The following is a 21,677-nucleotide window of genomic DNA, read 5'->3' on the forward strand; positions in this document are numbered from 1 at the left end:
AAAAGCATCAATTCTTTGGCAACCAGTTCTCACTTGCATACATCACTACTGGGAAAACCACAGCTTTTACTATACGGACCTTTGTCGGCAAGGTGATGTCTCTGCCTTTTAAGATGCTGTCTAGGTTTGTCATTGCTTTTCTCCCAAGAAGCAGGCGTCTTTTAATTTTGTGGCTGCTGTCACCATCTGCAGTGATCGTGGAGCCCAAGAAAGTAAAATCTCTCAGTGTCTCCATTTCTTCCTCTTCTATTTGCCAGGAGGTGATGGGACCAGTGGCCATGATCTTCGTGGTTTTTTTATGTTGAGCTTCAGACCATATTTTGCGCTCTCCTCTTTCACCCTCATTAAAAGGTCCTTTAAAAAGGTTCATTAAAAGTTTCATTAAAAGGTTTTTTTCTATTACTGAGGAATAGTCCTCCTTAATTACAAGAAGTTCCTTTGTAGTTTACAGTGTTGAGATATGATGTGTCCAAGCCAATGGCATAGCATGGGGGCACAGGGATGGTTGCTCTGGGTCCAAAATTATCAGAGATGCAAAATTCCAGCACCCAGTGCTGCCTCAATGCAGCTAAGTGCTTCTGTCGCTGGGCTCTATTGAAAAAGGCTTCTCCGTGTGAACCAGGAAGTGACCTCTCCAGACAATGGAATGACTCTTCTTTGCTTATCTCTATGGCTGCGATCTCCTGGGTGATGCAGACACTGTCAGGCAGTTGAATGTACATGCTTACACCTTCCATTTCCCTCCCTTGCCCTGGGTGCTGGCAACCCACGCAACACCACTGATCCAAGCCCTGAAACAAATCTATGTATATGTTGTGCCCTTCAGGGTAGAGGAGGGGTAATGACAAGGTGGGTTTGTAATACTTATCCTTTGTAAAAAGACAATACAGAGTGTAGGGATCGATGAATCAGTTGGCCCTCTTCTCAAGCTTAAGTTCAATTATCCACATTTCCACATCAGTTTGTGATTTTTTAAAAAAAATAAAAACACTTCTCATGAAAATTCATCAGTGAATTTCTCCTAATATACACATCTGTATGGACACTGTCCCATAAAACAATGCATTTTTTATATTATTTTCATGAATATATGCATCTAATAAACAGTATTTGCATTGCATGACTGGCAAACTATATTGCAAAATTCAGAGAACTGAGAATCTTGAAGGATGGGTTTGTTTTGGTTCACGTATTGTTTCAGAAACTGTCTTTAAATGGTAACTGAAACAATTTTCTACCCATCTAGTCACCTCATACTAGCCACCTCAATATTCGGATCCATATGAATCTAGGTTCCTGTAGGGTCAAAGTAACAAAGCTCAAAGACCAGTGTTCCCAGAGATCTTTTGATGGTAGCAGTTGTGGGGAACCAGCTCTTTGGCTGGTTTTGTGAGCTAAATTGTGTAACTGGAAGCGTAGAAGGATCATGCTTCCTACTCTGCCTGTAGGGGAGGCTAGATAGATTACATCTCAGTCACTTCAAAGTCTACAGTCATAGGAGTTCAGGCACAAAAATAAAAAGTCATTTCACAGAGCTCCGTCCTTGTTTTTCCCTTGCTTCCTGATAGGAGCACCTGGTGGGATTTATGCACATCAATCATAGAATGATAAAATGATTGGCACATACATTTTTTTATATTATTCAAATGCTATTCCCTGAATAAGTGGCAGGCACATCTGCCTAGGACCCATCTGTCCAATGAATTTAAAAATGAGAAAATATTGATCAATCCTATAACCTGAGTGATAGCTCAATCAGTAGAGCAAGAAACTCTTAATCTCAGGATTGTGGATTTGAGCCCAGTGTTGGGTGTAAGATTTCTGCATCACAGGGAGTTGTATTAGATGACCATCATGGTCTCTTCCAGCTCTCCAAGTCTGTGATTCTGTGAACCTAGACATTATCAGCAGCCCTTATTGTGTGTCACTGTTTGTGCAGGGGCAACAGGGATGAATACTTTAGCTCCAACCCCATTATCATAATGGTCATCCTCCCACTTGTGAAGGTTGCCTACATGCAGTTGGAACCCCCTCTGTACTCATGGAGGAAACCCGCATTTCCTGGAGTTCCAAAATACATGAAGAAGTACAAGAAGTTCCCCAAGGCAGATAATTGCTATCTGTCAGGCTTGAGGACTCCTCTGCCTCCCCCCAATGGCACCAAGAAGCAGGGAGGAAACAAGAAAGTTCCTACATATGATTAAATGTTGGTGTTGACCTTTAAAGCCCTAAACGGCCTCGGCCCAGTATACTTCAGGTTAAGAACTTTGCTTCAGGATGAGAACAGAAATCGTGCTCCGGTGGCGTGGCGGCTTCAGGAGGCCCCATTAGCTAAAGTGGTGCTTCAGGTTAAGAACAGTTTCAGGTTAAAAACAGACCTCCGGAATGAATTAAGTACTTAACTCGAGGTACCACCATATAAGGTTTGGATCTTTGATACCTTAATGCTGGCTTAATGTATACTGGCTTGCTTTATGCCAATTTCTTGTGATAATATTGTGCTCCCTGATGGTGACACCTGAAGAGGGCAATAGAAATGTTTCTTTCTCACTATGAAGCTGACAAACTCTTAAATAGTTGCATGAATATTTCAGCAAGTATAAAAATAGTCACCTCTTGCAGACTGTCATCCAGAAATGTAGATAATGATAGGATATATCATTCAGACAAAAAAAGGATCCCACATATGATTGTTCCTAAAGGTTCTATACAAAGAGCTTATCAATACTCCTTTGTATTACAGTCTTTCATAACTTATGGCCCACCAAGCCAAACATAGGAATTATCTTGGCTTGGCAGATGCTTGACAATGTCCCTGTGGTTTTTCTTTTTCTTTTTTGCAGTCTCAAGCAGGCTGCAAAACCAGGAGTTATGGAATTACAGGGTAGGTTATCTCTTTCTTTTCTTTTTAAAAAAGAGCACGCTATATTTTCATTGAAAATTTACTCATATTTTACAAATAGCAGCAACAAAAGAATCATATCATCATAGTGATGCAGAGTAAATGTGTGCATAAAACTCAGCAGGGACAATTCAAATTACACATCAGGACCACAGAAGGGTAAAAAAGCTTTACAAGGAAAGTGTGTGTCCAGAACAATTTAAGGATTTAAGTTAAAGGAATGGGTACCACCTTCCTATGAAGGTATTTGACGTTCTGTCTGCATGAAACTATTGTGCACATATGCTTCTTCTGTTACTTTGCCCAACAACTCAATTTTCTATTATTGTTGATACTTCTGGTTAACAGTGCAATCCAAACTCCAGCTGGGCTTAATGGAGCACCTAAATCTCTGGAGACTGTTATTCAAATGATCCAAGGGAGAAGGTATAGGGAGGCAAGTCTCTGTACCAATCCGGAGCTAGCACAACTTTCAGGTTTGATACAGTCAAGCGATCACATTGGGGCCGACTTGGTATCCAGGCTAGTTTAGTCCTTTCTCACTACAGCCCAGAACATCCAGTTTCAGAGTGTTCAATGAACTGCCACCACCAGGATTCCACCAGAAACACTTCTGCCTAGTGAGTGGCAAAGAGCCCATACTGAAGAAACCCAGCCAGATGGGCGGGGTATAAATAATAATAAATTACGGGTGAAGTGACACTGGCATTACTCTGTGGTTGGAGAGACACTTCTGACCAAACAAAATGCCCCCCCAAGCTGGGCACAAAAGGGGTTTAGATTGCAGCCTCAGTGTAGACAGCCAGTCTTTATATATTATTTTCTTTGCGTCATTTCCAGGAATGTTCACTAAGGCTAATTTTGGAATTGGTTGCCACAAAAGCTCTACAAAATCTTACTGATATCTCCATGTAGTGGAAAGTGGCTACCCTCTTAACATTAGGAGAAACATCTTTATATACGATGGTATCTCAGTTCACGAACGTAATCTGTTCCTGAAGTCTGTTCTTAAACTGAATCCATTCTTAAACCGAGATGCGCTTTCCCTAATGAGGCCTCCTGCCTCCGGTGCCCTTCCACAGTTCGGTTTCTGTTTGTAGACCAAGGTAAAGTTTGCAAACTTTACTACTTTCGGTTTTGTGAAGTTCGTAAACCTAATCATTCGTAAACAGGACTGTTCGTAAAACAAGGTACTGTTATACTTGTTGTTGTTAGGATATTTCCGTTCCACCTTAAAAGGGAGCAGGCTTTGTGAGTCACAGAGTCTGCGTATTTCCTGTTTCACAGGATGTTTCTGTTGTGTCTTTGCTTTCGTTTCTCTCTGTGCCGGAACATTGAAGCAGGCAGTCATGTTTTTCTTTGTTCTGATCAATGCAGAAATAAACTTGTAAATAATGCTCTCCTGAGTGCATCTTTCGCTGTGCATTATCTGCTGATAGAACGTGCATCAGCTCTGGAATGTGGCAAGCTATTTCTGGAGCTCGTGTCGCTAATTGCTGATACTGCGTGTCTACAGGAGATCGATGGACGTCCGGAGACAACGTGGAGTCATGATGGACTTTGTCTCCTGGCAGTATCCCAACAGTTGTAGCTTTAGAGGATAGTGTAGACATGGACTTTGAGAATGTACCAATCCAGACTGCAAGCAGAATGCATATAATGCATTTCTTGAAAGACAAAAACTAGAATAACTGGTTGAAGACTAACCTAACCCCTTTCCCCTATCAGTTTACTATAATGCGCAGTCATGAATTTGTTTTAGGGAACACTTCAGAATTGCACATATATCCAATTCTAATTGATTTGGAATCTTGTGTGGAGTATCAATTGCATGAACAAGGACTTCCACAGAAAGGATAGACAAATGACTTCTCAGATGTGTGCAGTTGAAGTATCTTGGAAAAGAACAGTTGTTGTTGTAGGAATCATGGTGGCAACATGACCTCCTCCTCAGATAATTCACTCAATGTCTACATGGAATCCCAGGTGAGTTGTGAGTTTGCTGGCAGCAACACATGTTCCTGTGTCTGATTATGCAGGACCCAATATGCACCTAAACCAAAGTATACAGCTTCATGATGACAGGAAGAAATCATACTGAATGAATGTACAAGAACTTGGGGCTAGTTTTGTACCTAAAGGAATAAATGAGCAGAACATACGGAGAACATACAAAGTCATAATGCTTGGGGATGTAAGACTATAGTGAAACTTCAACAGTATTAAAGATGGAAGGATGGTAAATTTTGGTTCTCCCGTTTTCTTATTTTTCTAATCCTAAATTCAGTTCTCCACATTTTGCAGCAATCTGCTTTAAAAAAATTCCCTCACTAAAATTCCCCAGCATTTTAGTGTAAATTTCTCCTAATAAGCATGCTTATATTGACTAAGGAACAAATTTTTGCAAGCAATTTCCCCATATGTAATGCATTTTTTGCATGTTATTTTCAGGAATATTTTCAGTTTTATGCACACTTTCCCCTAATATATGCTTTTTTGTGAACATATACTGAATCACAAAAATTGGATAAATGCAAATTTTGAAGGATAGCTGTTGTGATGGGATGAAGAGCTGCTTGTGTGTAAACTGCAAATCCCTCAGAGTTTGAACAGTTTCTCAAACCTCTGCCTGTGACGGAGCCCCTCCAGCATGGCTGCGTCAGTCGCTAGCAGAATCCGAAAGTGGTTGCTTTCGGAAACGTTTCCAACATAAAAGCTCCTTAACGGAAACACGTCTTCTGGACTCTCTGCGTGACAGTTTCCGGCGAGGAACGGGTGTCCCTATAGGAGGACCTGAGACATCCCCACTGTTTTCGCTGGAAACGTCTCTGAGCCATTCCTCCGACTCTCCTTCCCTTGACATTCCTGTTCGCCCCCTACTGGTTCCCTCTTCAGGTGTTACGTCTCTCTCTACTTCAGAGAGCCTTGGCACCTCTTGTGCTGCCGATGGCAGTTCCCTGACATCTACCTCCCCTCCAGGGCCCCCTTCACCCCCTCCCGTCTCCTCCCCTTCGGGTTGGGAGGAGGCAAAACCCCGGAAAGAACCTTCCTCATCGTTTGAAGTTTCGAACACCTTTCTCCACTTGTTGCGGTTCCTAGTCTCTCGGTACTCCTCGTCGTCTGAGTCCGTTCCTTCTTCCAACTCCGACTCCGCGAATCCTTCCAGTTCCTCTTCCTCGTCTGTGGTGCCGAAATACTCCCTCCTAAACCTTGCTGCCGGCTGTGGTTTCCTCGGGAATCTTTGGTGGAACGTTTCTGTTAAAACCTCGTCATTGACCTCCTCTGCTGTCACCCAAGTGTTTTCCGACTCCGGTTCCCCTTCCCACGCCACTAAATACTCCACCTGATTGCCTTTCCACCTGGAATCGAGGATTTCCGCTACATGGTTACTGCTCTCCCTCTCTTCCAAGACTGGTCCCCTGTTGTACTCCCCTTCACCTCCCCCCTTGTACGGTGACAGTAACGACCTGTGGAACACTGGGTGCAATTTCATGTGGTTGGGTAACCGGAGTTTGAAAGCCACTGGGTTGACCTGCTGAATGACCTCAAAGGGTCCCAATCTCTTGGGTCTTAATTTCTTACAACCCCCTTTGAACGGCAACCCTTGGGTGGACAACCACACCTGATCCCCCACCCTTACTGTTTCACCTTCCCTCCTGTTCTTGTCTGCCTGCTTCTTATATTGTGCCTTGGCCCTTTCTAAGTTGAGCTGAAGCTGACGATGGATCGCTTCCATCTCTTCTACAAAATGTTCGGCCGCTGGGACGCTCCATCTCTCGCCTCCCTCCCCCGGGAATGCCCTGGGGTGACACCCGTAATTGGCCAAAAAGGGGCTCATCCCCGTGGACACATGCTCCGCATTGTTGTAGGCAAATTCTGCCAGCGCCAGCTTTTCGACCCAATCATTCTCTCTGTCATTGACATAACACCTCAGATATTGTTGGAGGATGCTGTTTGCTCTTTCCGCCTGCCCGTTGGTTTCAGGGTGCCGGGCCGTCGAGAAATTGACTTCCACGTGCAGCAAGCTCATGAGCTTCCTCCAGAACCTGGAAGTAAATTGTTTCCCGCGGTCTGAGATAACCCTCAAGGGGGCGCCATGCAGCCGGAAGATGTGTTCTACAAACAACTTCGCTGTTTCTTCCGCTGTGACTGCATGTGAACATGCTACAAAGTGGCACATCTTAGTCAACAGGTCCACTACTACCATGATGGCCGTTTTCCCTTTGGATTTGGGCAGATCCGTCATAAAATCTATTGATACCGCCTCCCAAGGCTGTTCTGGCGTGGGTAGTGGTTCTAATAACCCTGCCGGCGCTCTTCTTTCCCCCTTGGCCCTCTGGCATTGGTCACACCCTCTTACATACTCCTTTACATCTTCCCTCACCTTGGGCCACCAAAATTCCCTGGTGACCATCCACATGGTCTTGTGTTGTCCAAAATGTCCCGCCGTGGGACTATCATGCAACTGCTTGAGTACCCTCCCTCTCAATTCACCTTCTGGTATATACAGTGCCCCTTTGTAATACAATGCCCCATTTCTTTCTTCAAAACCCTCCGGGCTCTCACCCTCTCCCCTGAGACCTCTGAGCTTATTTTGGGCATATTCGTCATTTTCCGTTTCTTCTACCAGTTCTCGTCTCCCCACCAGCGCCGCCCCACACACCCAGCGGTCCTCAGGAATGACATGTCTTTCTTCGATTGCCCCCTCCCCCTCCAAGTACTCTGGTTTGCGTGAGAGAGCGTCCGCCCTGACGTTCTCTGGGCCTGGTACATAACAAATCTCGAAGTGAAATTTGGAAAATTCCTGTGCCCATCTCACTTGTCGTTGGTTGAGTACTCGAGCTGTTCTCCAATACTCCAAATTCTTGTGGTCGGTGCACACCTGCACCTTGTGTTGTGCCCCAATCAATAAATGTCTCCACCTCCGGAACGCTTCGTGAATGGCGAGTAGTTCCCTGTCATACACCGTGTAGTTCCGCTCTGACTTATTCAGCTTCCTCGAGAAAAGGGCACACGGTCTCCACTCCGACGTATTTCTTCCCGGCTGAAGAAGCACCGCCCCCACCGCTCTGTCTGACGCGTCTGTCTCCACTCTCATGGGCTTCTGTAGGTCCACATGCAGAAGTTGTTCTTCCGAAGCGAAAGCCCTTTTCAGTTCTTCAAAAGCTCTCTCCGCCTCCGCCGTCCAAACAAATTTCTTCTTGCTGCTGAGGCAGTCGGTGATGGGCGCTGTCAAGTGTGCAAAATTCTTGATGAACTTCCGATAAAAGTTCCCAAACCCCAGGAACCTTTGCACATCCTTCTTGGTCTTCGGTGTCTTCCATTCCAGCACCGCCTGGACCTTGCCTGGATCCATGGCCAATCCTTTGTCTGACAAGCGGTACCCCAGGAATTCCACCTCCTTGGCATGAAACTGGCACTTCTCCAGTTTCACCCACAGCTGATTGGCTAGCAGCCGGCCCAACACTTCTCTCACGTCCCTCACATGCTGCTCTTCATCTTCCGAATACACCAACACGTCATCCAAAAAGGCCACACAATTCTTGTAGAGCAAAGGTCCCAAGACGTGGTTGATAAAACTTTGAAAACATGCGGAGCCGGCTTGGAGACCGAAGGGCATTACGAGGTATTCAAATGCTCCCAAAGGGGTGAACATGGTGGTCTTCCATTCATCCCCCTTCCTTATCCGTATCAGATTGTACGCCCCCCGCAGGTCCAGTTTTGTAAAAATCTTCCCCTTCCTTACCCTGGTCAGAATGTCATCAATTCGGGGCATAGGAAAAGCCAGGGGTTCCGACACGGCATTTAGGGATCTGAAGTCCACTACAAGCCTCGGCTTATCTGTGTTTTTTTTGTCCACAAAAAACACTGGGCTGCCCCCCACCGCTCGGGACTCTCTGATGAAACCCCTCTTCAGGTTTTTGTCAATGAACTCCCTCAGCTCCTGCATCTCCCTGTCTGACATGGCGTACAGCTTGCCCACTGGGAGTTGAGCCCCAGGGAGTAGGTTGATTTGACAGTCAAAGGGTCTATGCGGCGGCAGTTTGTCCGCTTCCCTTTCGCTAAATACGTTGCTCAGATCTGCATATTGCGGAGGCACCTCCCCTTGCTTCATTACCTCCATCCCAGCTAGGGTGAGCTTGGCTCCCCCTGGATCCTTTCCCTGCTTGCAGTGTTCTAGGCAATGCGCTGACCCAAAGGAGACCACCCTCTGGTGCCATCCCACTAGAGGATCATGTAGTGCCAGCCAGCTCATCCCCAAAATTATGGGAGCTCCTCCCAAGGTGGCCACATTAAACGCTATCCGCTCGGTGTGCCTTGCCACCCTCATTGTCATGGGGACTGTCTGTTGGTTCACTTCTCCTCCCAACAACTCTCTGCCGTCAATCGTGGTTACCTGCAGGGGTTTACTTAAGGGGAGGGTTTGTATCTGGTGCTCAGCTGCGAACTCCTTACTCATGAAATTACAGGAGCTGCCTGAATCCAGAAGGGCCTTGATCTGTAGAGGATGTCCGTTTGGCAGCTCTAGCAACACCTCTATCACTAGAGCAGGTCTGGGAGGTTCTGGTGCGGGCACTCTCACTGCTTTTGAGCCTGGCTGCTGTGCCCCGACGGCAGCCAGGCGTTGGCTTTTACTTGCTCCGTGCTTTCCTCCTCCTCTCCCCCAACAGCTCCTGCCATGCCTTGCCATTCCTTTCTCTGTGGACAGACTCTGGCAAAGTGTCCTGGCTGTTGGCAGAGATAACATTTCTTCCCGCCCTTTCCCTCCTTCTTCCGCCCTTCACCGATGTTTGAAACTGCGCGCGCACGCGCTGTTCCCACTTCCATCGGCTCTGCCGGCGGGAAAGGCTGCTCTGGAATGTCTGGAATGCGGAGCTCCCTCCAACGTTCTCCTTTCCCCTCCCGCTTCTCCAAAGCCCTCGCTTCCTGGCGCGCCCCTATGGCCAGCGCGGCTTTAGTCAGCTGGTCCATAGACTCCGCTCTGGGGGTCCGGGAAAGTTCATCTTTCAAGGACGAAGACAGACCTTCTTCGAAAAGCATTTGAATGGGCTCAGCAGACAAGTCCCACCCCAATCTATGAATCAACATAGTGAACTCAGTCCAGTACTCACGGACAGTCCTGTTTCCCTGTCTGCAAGCCATTAACTGCCTTCGCACCCCTCCCTGCTCAATGTCGCTGGAAAACATCAAGTCCATGGCACGAAAAAACTTCCTTGTGTCCTTTAGGATCTCATTATTTGCTGCCATCAAGGGTCTAACCCAGTCCTTCGCCCCTGATTCGAGATGGCTAATTACAAAAGCCACTCGCGATTCCTCATCAGGGAAGTCATCAAATTGCAGATTGAGAGCGTATTGCATCTCTGTCCTAAAGGCATGATAGTTTCTGGGGTCCCCCCCAAATTTCTGCACCAATCCTGGCATCTTTCTGTTGAGTGGGGTGGCTTTCTCCTTCCCCCTTTCCGCATCCTGAGCCCTCCTCTCTTCCAGCCTCGCCGTCTGCAAGGCAAGCTGGATTTCCAACGTCCTGTACCTTTCCTCCAGGCTTGGACCTCCTCCAGCTGCCCCTCCAGTTCCGGCTGGTTCGCTCATGATGCCTCTCCCTGGCACAAGCTAGCTGTCGGTGACTTTCGGATTGCTGTGATGGGATGAAGAGCTGCTTGTGTGTAAACTGCAAATCCCTCAGAGTTTGAACAGTTTCTCAAACCTCTGCCTGTGACGGAGCCCCTCCAGCATGGCTGCGTCAGTCGCTAGCAGAATCCGAAAGTGGTTGCTTTCGGAAACGTTTCCAACATAAAAGCTCCTTAACGGAAACACGTCTTCTGGACTCTCTGCGTGACAGTTTCCGGCGAGGAACGGGTGTCCCTATAGGAGGACCTGAGACATCCCCACTGTTTTCGCTGGAAACGTCTCTGAGCCATTCCTCCGACTCTCCTTCCCTTGACATTCCTGTTCGCCCCCTACTGGTTCCCTCTTCAGGTGTTACGTCTCTCTCTACTTCTGAGAGCCTTGGCACCTCTTGTGCTGCCGATGGCAGTTCCCTGACAGCTGTGTTTTGGAAAGTGCAGATTTGATAGATTTTACTTTAAGGGCTGAATCAAATTTCTCCTCCACCCCTAAGAGGTATGAAAGAAAAAGACACAATTAAATAATTATCTTCATTATCATGCCACTCTTAATCTTGCATAGCAAAAGAGCTCAAGAAGACTCTTGCAAGGGAAAGTAGTTTGTTTAAATGCTTTGCATTTCAAAAGAAAAATCAATTTCTTTATTAAATTTATTTTTATGTCATCAGCATTTTCCTCCAAGTATAAAGTTTCACACAAGCTATCATTTTGTGGGGAGGAATGTGGTTCCACCTTTAGCAACAATAGCTTTATCCCCATGATGTCTTTCTATATTCTTTGTTCTGAAAATGACTGAACAGTATATTTCATATTGGTATTCTCTTTTTTTGGAAATGCAAGGCCCAGTGCTTATCCATGTATGAGTCAAAATTACAAATTGCGCATGCAACGTTAAAAATTGTTAGGGCTGCAACCTTTGAACATTTCATTTATATAATGCTTGGAATTCAGTGTTACAGAATTCAGCTTTAAATCTTGCCAGACACAACAATGTATCTCACCCCTAATTCTGCTCTGGGGATTCTCCTGACTCCTCCCAGCTAAATTACCTTTTCTTGCTGGACAGCAACCAGAATAGAACTCAAGGTATAAGAAAACTGCCGAGAAAATAACACAAGAAAACTAGGGAAACCGGTTCGCCTATAAGCAATATTTTCCAACCCTTACAGAAGTTCTGGGTCAGAATCATTTATTGCTCTGCATAACTAGGAGAGCTGCTTTTGTCGGCCACAAACTACTGCAGCAAATTTTTGTAGTTGAAGAAAAATAGACAAAGGATATTAGACAGGACAGCAATGTCCAAGATTCAACAATTCCCAGTCTTCAAACACAAACACAACCTGAAAGAATACTCAACATAGCATATTGGAAAAAATCAAGGTTATATTTATTTAAATATAACAAATTAGAGTATCGGCAAAATAAGCCAAATCATTAAGTGTGGGCAGGTCTATGAGGGAAACATTTCTCCCCACCATGGACATGTAAGCCACCACATAGTTTTTCCTCCAGCCAAGAATTGAGAGAGGATTCCCTTTCCTTGCTACCTGAGCCTTGGGTTGTGAACCCAACATGAGTCCATCTTTCACCAAGGTATGAACATCAGGCCTTAAGTTGTGCCCAGGTACACAACCCCATGGGACTCGGGTAGCACTGTGGTCTAAACCACAGAGCCTAGGGCTTGCTGATCAGAAGGTCGGTGGTTTGAATCCCTGCGACGGGATGAGCTCCTGTTGTTCGGTCCCTGCTCCTGCCAACCTAGCAGTTCGAAAGCACGTCAAAGTGCAAGTAGATAAATAGGTACCGCTCCGGCAGGAAGGTTAACAGTATTTCTGTGTGCTGCACTGATTCGCCAGAAGCGGCTTAGTCATGCTGGCCACATGACCTGGAAGCTGTCTGCGGACAAACTCTGGCTCCCTCAGCCAATAAAGTGAGATGAGCGCTGCAACCCCAGAGTCGTCCATGACTGGACTTAATGGTCAGGGGTCCCTTTACCTTTACCTTTACACAACCCCAAGCCCCCAGTCTGTAGTTGATAAGTCAAGAATGCCTCATAATACAATAGCACAAAAGGAGGACAATGGCATGAGATCTTCCCTTCCCTGCTTTCCAAACAGATCAATTGAACCAAATCAATAGAACAGAGCCCTACAGTGTACAGCGGGTCAAGGAAGGAAATTCCAAGTGTCTATCGGGACTCTCCAAAAATTCCTACTCAGCACCAAGGCCACATTGCAGATGGATAGAAGAAGGATAGTGCAACTTTAGAAGGAAGAGGAGGCAGAACAAACATAAATATTGCCTAGATTGCCCCTTCCCACTGGGCATTGGACCCATGTGCTGACCCTCTCCTCCTGGAGAGACCAACTCAAGTCTCTTCCAAGGCCAATGGGGCTGAGGCAAACCACCCCTGATAAAAGTAGGAGCATCATTATTATCATAAAGATACACTCTATCCTGTACTGTACAGTTTCTGAATTTTAGTATTGTAGAAGCCATATGAGATGGTTTGCTAATTATTGTGCAGTCTATTGGTCAAACACTACTGTAAAGTTCTGAAGTCATTTCGTGTCTATGTTACAGTAATAGATGGCAATTTTAGTGCCTTGCCTTGATTTACTTCTTAAAATCCCAACTTCACAGAGCCACGTCTGACGGAAACACTGTAGCCAGCAATATCTGCTCTAGCCATGCCTAATCATTATTTCAATTAAACGGCATGATTTTTAACTCTGTAAAATGGTATCCTTTGAATGGGCTGCTTAAAATAATTCATAAACAGGAAAACTGGAATGTTGTTTGGTAAATTACATAAAATAACATAAGGGCTTCCAACTGCATTGCTTTTAAGATAAAAGAGCAGCATTATTTGATATGCTTTCAAAGGAGGAAAAAACTGCATCTGAACAATTTTTCGTCTCCTTATGACTGTGTTGAGTATGCACCTGTGGTTTTCAAATCTGCTAAGGCATTCATCAGATCATCAACAGTCCTCAGCTCCAACAGAGATGTCAGCAGGAGATATGTAAGAACAATTTATGACTTTGGCAACTGGAGAAGTAATATATTAGGATTCATGGGTGGGTGATATAAATAGCCCTGATGATGATTCATGAATGAATGAATTAACTGAATGAATACAGTATACAATATGTATCTAAATGTAACTGCAAACTCCCTAGTGGCTATTAGGATGAAGCATTCCTCCCCCCCAAAAAACAATAAAACTCATCCCTTCTCATCTTTTTCTTTTCAAAATCTCACTGCTCAACTCTTTCATTCATGGTTTTCTATACACCCACATGATGACCCACCTTTGGACTGACTTGTATTAAGAATCACTTACAGTAAAAAAACTGATGCTGTGTTTCAGAACTCCTTGACACAGATTAGGAACCCTGGTGATCAGTGAAGCTCACACTAAAAAACACAATGAACATTACAAGCTCCCACATTCTTTTCTGGTTCATAGTTTAGCCAAAGCTAGAAGAAAGTCCTTATTCTCTCCCAGGCTTCCACCCGTTCACAAGACTGCTGCAAATATATTGAGGATGTATTTGTTTATTCCTTGCTCCTTGGTGCCTAGAATGCTTGCAGCAATGACCCAGCCAGCAAGATATGCCATTTTCCCAGGGCACCTGAAGAATGCCTGATATCCAAATTGGAGGTGCCTAAAATTGTTTAAATAACAAGTTTATATACAGTGGTACCTCAGGTGAAGTACTTAATTCGTTCTGGAGGTCCATTCATAACCTGAAACTGTTCTTAACCTGAGGTACCACTTTAGCTAATGGGGCCTCCTGCTGCCGCCGTGCCGCTGCTGCACGATTTCTGTTCTCATCCTGAAGCAAAGTTCTTAACCTAAGGTACTATTTCTGGGTTAGCAGAGTCTGTAACCTGAAGCGTCTGTAACCTGAAGCGTCTGTAACCCGAGGTACCACTGTATTAGGGTGTCCTGGTTTTTGAGATGCTCTTTGTATGCTGCAATTCTGGCATAGCTACATAGTTGGGGTTACTTTGCAGTAGTAGTTTGATTTAAAGAAATAAAATGAAGCATACATTGTCTTGGCTGTACTGCTTTGAGAATTACAGATGTTCAGCACTCAACAACTCTAAGGTATATCAAAGTGAGGCATTCATTACATAGGACAAGCATGAAAAAACTTCAGGAAGAACTGAAGGAAGAAAGTATGTCTCAAGACACACAACGGAAGAGAATTTTTCAAGAGTACTTTGGCTTTGACAGTGTTAACTTCTGGGATGCCCAGAGACACTTCGTTCCCAGGAACCTTTACAATGTACAATTTACATGCTGCATGATAGCTGCTTTTGCATAGCTGTTTTCAGCAATAAAAGCTTTCATTTTGCTTTTACTTGCAGAAAAAAAGACTTGATTCTCTTTTATTTAGTCCCAATTGTCAACTGGAACATTCTGACAAACCCCTTGAGTTTATGCAGCCTAGAGTTACCTATTTTAGCAAAGCAAGGTTACACTACTATTACGGATGATATAGTAATTGTAGTTTCCAGAGATAATTGAGCAATAGCAATGAAAATATTTTTCAGCTCAGTAAAGCAAATGTGCAGATAATGGAGCCTTTTGAAGGAGGTACAATTTTTTTATTCAGTGGGCCTTAAATGGTAAAAGAAGCAAACAGGGCCAACTCCTAGTTGTGTAGCAGGGACACATTGCTGCACTCCCTAGTGAAATATTTATTCATTTATTTAAACAATTTACACACCATTTAACTATGATAGTCTCTAAATGGTTTGCAAAGGTACAACACAAAAATAAAAATCAGTTACGACTGTACAATCAAACTACAAGTGAAAAATGCCTGCTAGAATAAAATAAATATTCAGTAGACGCTGAAAGTTCAGTTTGGTTTGTCTGACATTAACTGGAAGGGAATGCCATAAATGTGGACCAAAACAATCTAAACTTGACATCTAAAGCACCACTATGATACACCTGTATCTTTACGTATGTCTAATCACTGCCAGGCATCAGAAACTCTTACCAATGTATTTTTTTCAACATTCAGAGAGAGAGGCTTAGAAATGCAGCCTCTTGGAGTTATAGCATTGCTCTGAGTAATCTCTAACCCCCTTCTCTCCTCAATCGTCAACAGCACCACCCTGCTTACGATGGCTGCTTAGGGCCATTTGCCTCCGAGCCTTTTGCTCTCCTACTTTCAATGCTCACCGGGTTCTGGGAGAAGGCGGGACTGGAACTCTTTCTAGTGATAACATGTCAGCCAGCTGCTCAGGCTCTGCTTACCCCTCCTGCCATTATTTCCCAACTTTGCCCCTCATCTACCTCTGAGCCACCAGCTTCCTCATACCACTGTTGTAAAGCTATACTGTCTTCCTCTTCTCTGGAAGGTTGAGGAGGGGGACGCAGTCTCCACCATTCCCCTTCTGTTCAGTCCCTGACAATCACAAGCATTAAAATGTTGAACCACTATCCCTTGAGCATTGGCCATGATGGCTGGGGCGACGGGAATTTTAGGCCAAAATATATTTTCCTTACCTGGTGCCTAAAATTCCCATCGCTGGGGTGATGGGAATTTTAGGCACCAGGTAAGGGAAAGACTGGCTTATGAAAACACATCTTCTTGACCCATCAGTTCTACATTTGATGATTCTTACCTTTCTTTTTTATCCTATATCTGCACATTGCACTGTCCACAGCTACGCCTTCAAGAGAAAGTAGTGTTGCTCCAAGCTTGAGCAGGAGTGAGAGCATTTCATGAATAATTCCCTACATACCATTTAATATGGCCCCTGTTTTTGCTGAATTTTCATATCCATTTGGCAAAAGCATGAAATACCGTTCACGGTGTTAAAGTGCCAGAGGGAACTGGGCCAATGCTCCCTCACTCCTATCCATTTATTTATCTCCACAAATGAATACACTACTTAACACTGGTGTTTCTAAGTGGTATAGAATCAGATTACCACCACCACCCTAAATAAAAAAATTGCAGTGGATATAATGAAATTAATCAATTTAATTTAAAATTCGTTTCCTTCTTTCTCCAACTGAATGATTTCTCGACTTTTAACTAAACTGTCCCTCCCTGATATCACCCTATCTTGTTTCCCTCACTCATGCAAGTTTATACCAAAATGAGAAATCAAGGTAGCAAAAAAGGCTGCAGTCCTAACTCCACTTAAGTGGTGTAACCCCACTGAATTCAGTGGACTTATAAGAATGTGTGAAGAGCTTGCTGGATCAGCCCAATGGCCAATCTAGGGCAGCATCCTGTTCTTACAGTGGCCAACTAGATGCCTAAAAGAAGCCCAAGACCAGGACCCGAGTACAACAGCATTCTACCCATCTGTGATTCCCAGCAAGTAACATTCAGGGACGTACCATCTCCAACAGTGGAGATAGAACATTGGCATTGTGGTTTGGTATCTGTTCATAGCCTTACTGTCCATGAATTTGTCCACTATTTGTTTTAAAGCTGTTCAGGCTGGTGGCCATCATTACATGGTGCCTTCTTCCCCTCCAACCAAATTCAGACCAAATGAGCATCCTGTTCACACAGTGGCCAAGCTGATGCCCATGGCAAGCCACGAGCATAGTAGCATTCTCCTCACTTGTGATTCCAAGAAGCAGGGCTGGATTTAGGTTTGATGAGGCCCTAAGCTACTGAAGGTAATGGGGCCCTTTATATGTCCAGCTGTCCTTTGTCAACAACAAATTGTCGCTGTTTTTTGTGTAGAATATATGCTACATGAGAATTGATGCTTTTGATTATGGTGCTGGAGGAGACTCTTGAGAGTCCCATGGACTGCAAGAAGATCAAACCTCTCCATTCTTAAGGAAATCAGCCCTGAGTGCTCACTGGAAGGACAGATCCTGAAGCTGAGGCTCCAATACTTTGGCCACCTCATGAGAAGAGAAGACTTCCTGGAAGAGACCCTGATGTTGGGAAAGATGGAGGGCACAAGGAGAAGGGGACGACAGAGGACGAGATAGTTTGATAGTGTTCTCGAAGCAACCAGCATGAGTTTGACCAAACTGCAGGAGGCAGTGGAAGACAGAAGTGCCTGGCGTGCTCTGGTCCATGGGGTCACGAAGAGTCAGACATGACTAAACGACTAAACAACAACATATGCTACATGGTGATTTATGGACCTAATAGGTATCTAAAGTCATTTGCACATAACAAAACATGTACTTTATCAAAGTAATTGTTGAACTTCTCTTATATTTTGGAAATGTACATCCAGGTTTTCTTTCTTTTAATTTTTTTGGGGGCCCCCAAGAGAGCTTAGCTTATACATAAATTTGGCACTGCCAAGAAGCCAATAATCAGAGGCATTCTGGTAGCCAGTCATACTGCCTTTGACAGTGGAGAATAAAGATGAAAAAGGTAACTCCAAAGATGACCCCAGAGAAAATATAAATTACGGTGGGGAAACCAAGTGGTATCTACTTATCTGGTAGTTTCTCTTCAAAAGTCTTGATGGATGAGAGGGGGGATTCCTTTCTCTACTCTATTAGGTCGGAGGCTTCCATAGCAATGAAGGATTAAAAAAAAGTCCACTTCAATCCTTCCCCCCCCCCCCCCACTTTCTCTCTAGTACTGAATTTATTTGCTCTGTCTTTCACATTTATTATTATTATTATTATTATTATTATTATTAATCAGGCTGTCCTATACCTGCAGGTCAGGGACGCGGGTGGCGCTGTGGGTAAAAGCCTCAGCACCTAGGGCTTGCCGATCGAAAGGTCGGCGGTTCGAATCCCTGCGGCGGGGTGCGCTCCCGTTGTTCGGTCCCAGCGCCTGCCAACCTAGCAGTTCAAAAGCACTCTCAGGTGCAAGTAGATAAATAGGGACCGCTTACTAGCGGGAAGGTAAACGGCGTTTCCGTGTGCGGCTCTGGCTCGCCAGAGCAGCGATGTCACGCTGGCCACGTGACCCAGAAGTGTCTCCGGACAGCGCTGGCCCCCGGCCTCTTGAGTGAGATGGGCGCACAACCCTAGAGTCTGTCAAGACTGGCCCGTACGGGCAGGGGTACCTTTACCTTTACCTTTATACCTGCAGGTCACAGGATAAAATCAGAATATGAAACCACAAATTAAAACAACAACTCAATAACCCCTCCCCCAACACATTTTAAAAGGGCACATGATTTTAACAGCTGTCATTTCAGCATAGATAAAACTTGCTGCTGCTTGACGAGGCAGAAAATTCCCTCAAGAGGAAGGCCCAAGGTCATTAGGGTTATCTGCAAGAAAATGGTTTGGGAATGTCTGCCTCTGACTGGTCAAAGTGAAGTATCACCTTATTTGGAGCGGCACCTGAGACCACCTTCAGAACATTCCTACCAGAAGACATATGCTTATTATGGATTCTGCATCTCTGCTTTTTCTTAAAAAAATATCTCTAAATATTTCTTGTTGTTACCAGCTAATTTTGCAAATCAATTAAAATGTATGAGGTCAAAGAGTACTTTGTAAAGGGTTTTTAAAAAAAAACCAAAAAAAACCACAACACTAAAATTAAAATTAATAATGGAAGCATCATAAGGATAAAGCATTATTATTTCAATGTTACATTTAGTTTGCTTCCAATAAAGCTGAACACCTTATTTTTAGCTCAAATCCTTCAGAGTGATTTATTGTTTTGTTTTATGTGGTATATCATTTACTACACTCGAATGCTTGCAAAAGGCTTTTTCTTATTTAATCACCAGTAACGTGAATTATTTAGTGAAGCACAAGAGACATAACAAGGATTTAGAAGGTAAAATAAAAGCGAAGAAGCGTATTCCTAAATATATTCATTATTAGTGACTATGGGATCATCTAAAAATAGAGCAGTCAGTTAAAGCTGTAGGTAGAGATGCATTACTCAGATATAAATGTTCCCAGAAATGAGTTCACAGCACAATCCTAACCATGTCTACTCAGAAGAAAGTCCCCATTGATTCCAGTGGGTCTTGCTCCTAGGAAAGTACCGTATTTTTTTGCTCTATAAGACTCACTTTTTCCCTCCTAAAAAGTAAGGGGAAATGTGTATGCATCTTATGGAGCAAATACAGGCTGCGCAGCTATCCCAGAAGCCAGAACAGCAAGAGGGATTGCTGCTTTCACTGCGCAGCGATCCCTCTTGCTGTTCTGGCTTCTGAAATTCAGAATATTTTTTTCCTTGTTTTCCTCCTCCAAAAACTAGGTGCGTCTTGTGGTCTGGTGCGTCTTATAGAGTGAAAAATATGGTAAATATGGGCTTGCAGTCCCAGGCCCCCAATACTGTCACAGCAATCCAAACTGTATGAAGCCAGTGTAATTTTGTTTTCTTACTATATAGCAGCCATTTCCCCTAATCTCTGCATTTATTCTAGCAATTTTCTTTAAGATAACACCTTTTTGTTTTCGCTGTAAATACCATTTTTGTGTGCTTCCCCCGAATTCATGGTTTTTTTTAATATCCAAAACATTTTTGTTTGGAAGACTGTATTGCAATACCTGAACAATTATCATTTTTGAAAGATAACTGTGTTTTGCTGCAGATATTGGTTCGGAAAGTGCAAATTAGTAGGTTCACACCAAGATGCAAACCAAAAGGATTTTTCCTCCATTTCTTGCTGCTGCAGAAGTATTAGACATCCTGGGTCACCATTGTGGGAACACAATCTGTAACAAAGCGTGCTTTCTGCCATCTTAGAAAAGGAGCATAGGAATCTGCCTTCTATCAGGTTAGACCATTTGCCCATCTTGGTCTCTACTGTCAATGCCAGTGTTTCCCTGAACTAGGAATGTTTGGTTTGCAAAGCATGTTTGAGACCCCTGGACAATGTCCCCTTCTCCTGCAGCTTCTTAGAAGGTAAACAACAGTAGAAAGTGCAGCTAGGTCAGGGATTTTTTGACCAGTCATTTTATATTGCTAGGGTTCATCTTGTTACAAGGGTTCTATCCTAAGGTATCCACCTTAGGATAAGGTACCGTAGGATAAGAGAAGCCCCACAGTTCATCTCATGCCATTGTTGAGAAATAGCATTGCATCCCAGCTCTTTGAGGTGTTTATCTTAAATTCATGTGCTCATTCCATATGGTCAGGATTCAAATTGTTATTTTGTTTAGCACGTGATTTGGCATACACCCTGTGCATTTTTCCCTGATTTATACACCTGGCTAGGGATGGGCAAATATGTCAGTTTCAGTTTCCCCTTTTTACAAACTTGAGTTCAGTTCTTAATTTTATTTATTTATTTTAAAAAAGAAGTCCTCACCGAAATGTATTGGTATTTTAGTGCACATTTATCCTAATATAAATATATTTGTGTGCAATTTTGCTTAAATATACGCTTTCTTGCATGTTATTTTCACCAATATATGCATGTATACACACACTTTAGTATGTGCAAAATTCAGAGAAACGTGACTTTCAAACGATGGCTCAGCTTTGGTTCATGTATTGTTTGTGAAAGTACAAAGTAGGTAGATTCCCCTTTAAATGTGAAGTGAATTGAATTTCTCCCCAATTCCATATAGTATTGCAAACACTTTGTCAACACATGAAATACAAGACAAACTAGAAGACACCCAAATGCCCTGGTTAACACAACACCAACTACATGCCCTCTTAAACAACCCAACAGTAAAATCAGCAGCAACTAGGCCCCTAACAACCTTTGAAAACCTCCTCCTGACAACAAAGGGAAACGGTAAAGGGACGGTATCCGCAATATACAAAATACTACTCCAAAATCCCGCAAATCCCCTAGATGCAATCAAAAAACAATGGGAGAATGACATAGGCTATGAAATTAACCCCACTCAATGGACCAGAATGTGGTCTAAACCCCACTTTAAATCCATATCAACGAAAAGAAAAGAACTCACACTGAAACTCACCTACAGGTGGTACCTAACACCAAGGAAACTAGCGCTAATACACCCAGTAACCTCACCAAAATGCTGGAGAGGGTGCACCTCCACAGGCACATACCTCCACATGTGGTGGGAGTGTCCCAAAATCCAACTATTCTGGACAACAGCCATACAAGAAATATGTAAAATAACTAAGCAAGTAATAGGCATCACCCCAGAATTGGCCCTACTAAACATTTTCCAAGACAACAATGCCCATTTACACCACAAAGAACTCATAACCCACCTACTCTCAGCA

At 43.9% G+C, this 21,677-nt stretch overlaps 2 long non-coding RNA genes across 2 annotated transcripts in view; both read left to right on the plus strand.

Annotated features, from left to right (window-relative positions):
* Nucleotides 1-21,677, plus strand: part of LOC310676425 — a 312,074-nt gene that overhangs the window by 249,398 nt on the left and 40,999 nt on the right. The gene's annotated exons all lie outside the window — the stretch shown is intronic.
* Nucleotides 601-13,254, plus strand: LOC310676380. The gene is made up of 3 exons (XR_014510512.1): nucleotides 601-849; nucleotides 2,844-2,884; nucleotides 12,645-13,254. It is a non-coding gene; the product is annotated as an uncharacterized lncRNA (long non-coding RNA).

This window comes from Podarcis tiliguerta, assembly GCF_965153285.1.
Source record: "Podarcis tiliguerta genome assembly, chromosome: 4".
Classification (NCBI taxonomy): Eukaryota; Metazoa; Chordata; class Lepidosauria; order Squamata; family Lacertidae; genus Podarcis; species Podarcis tiliguerta.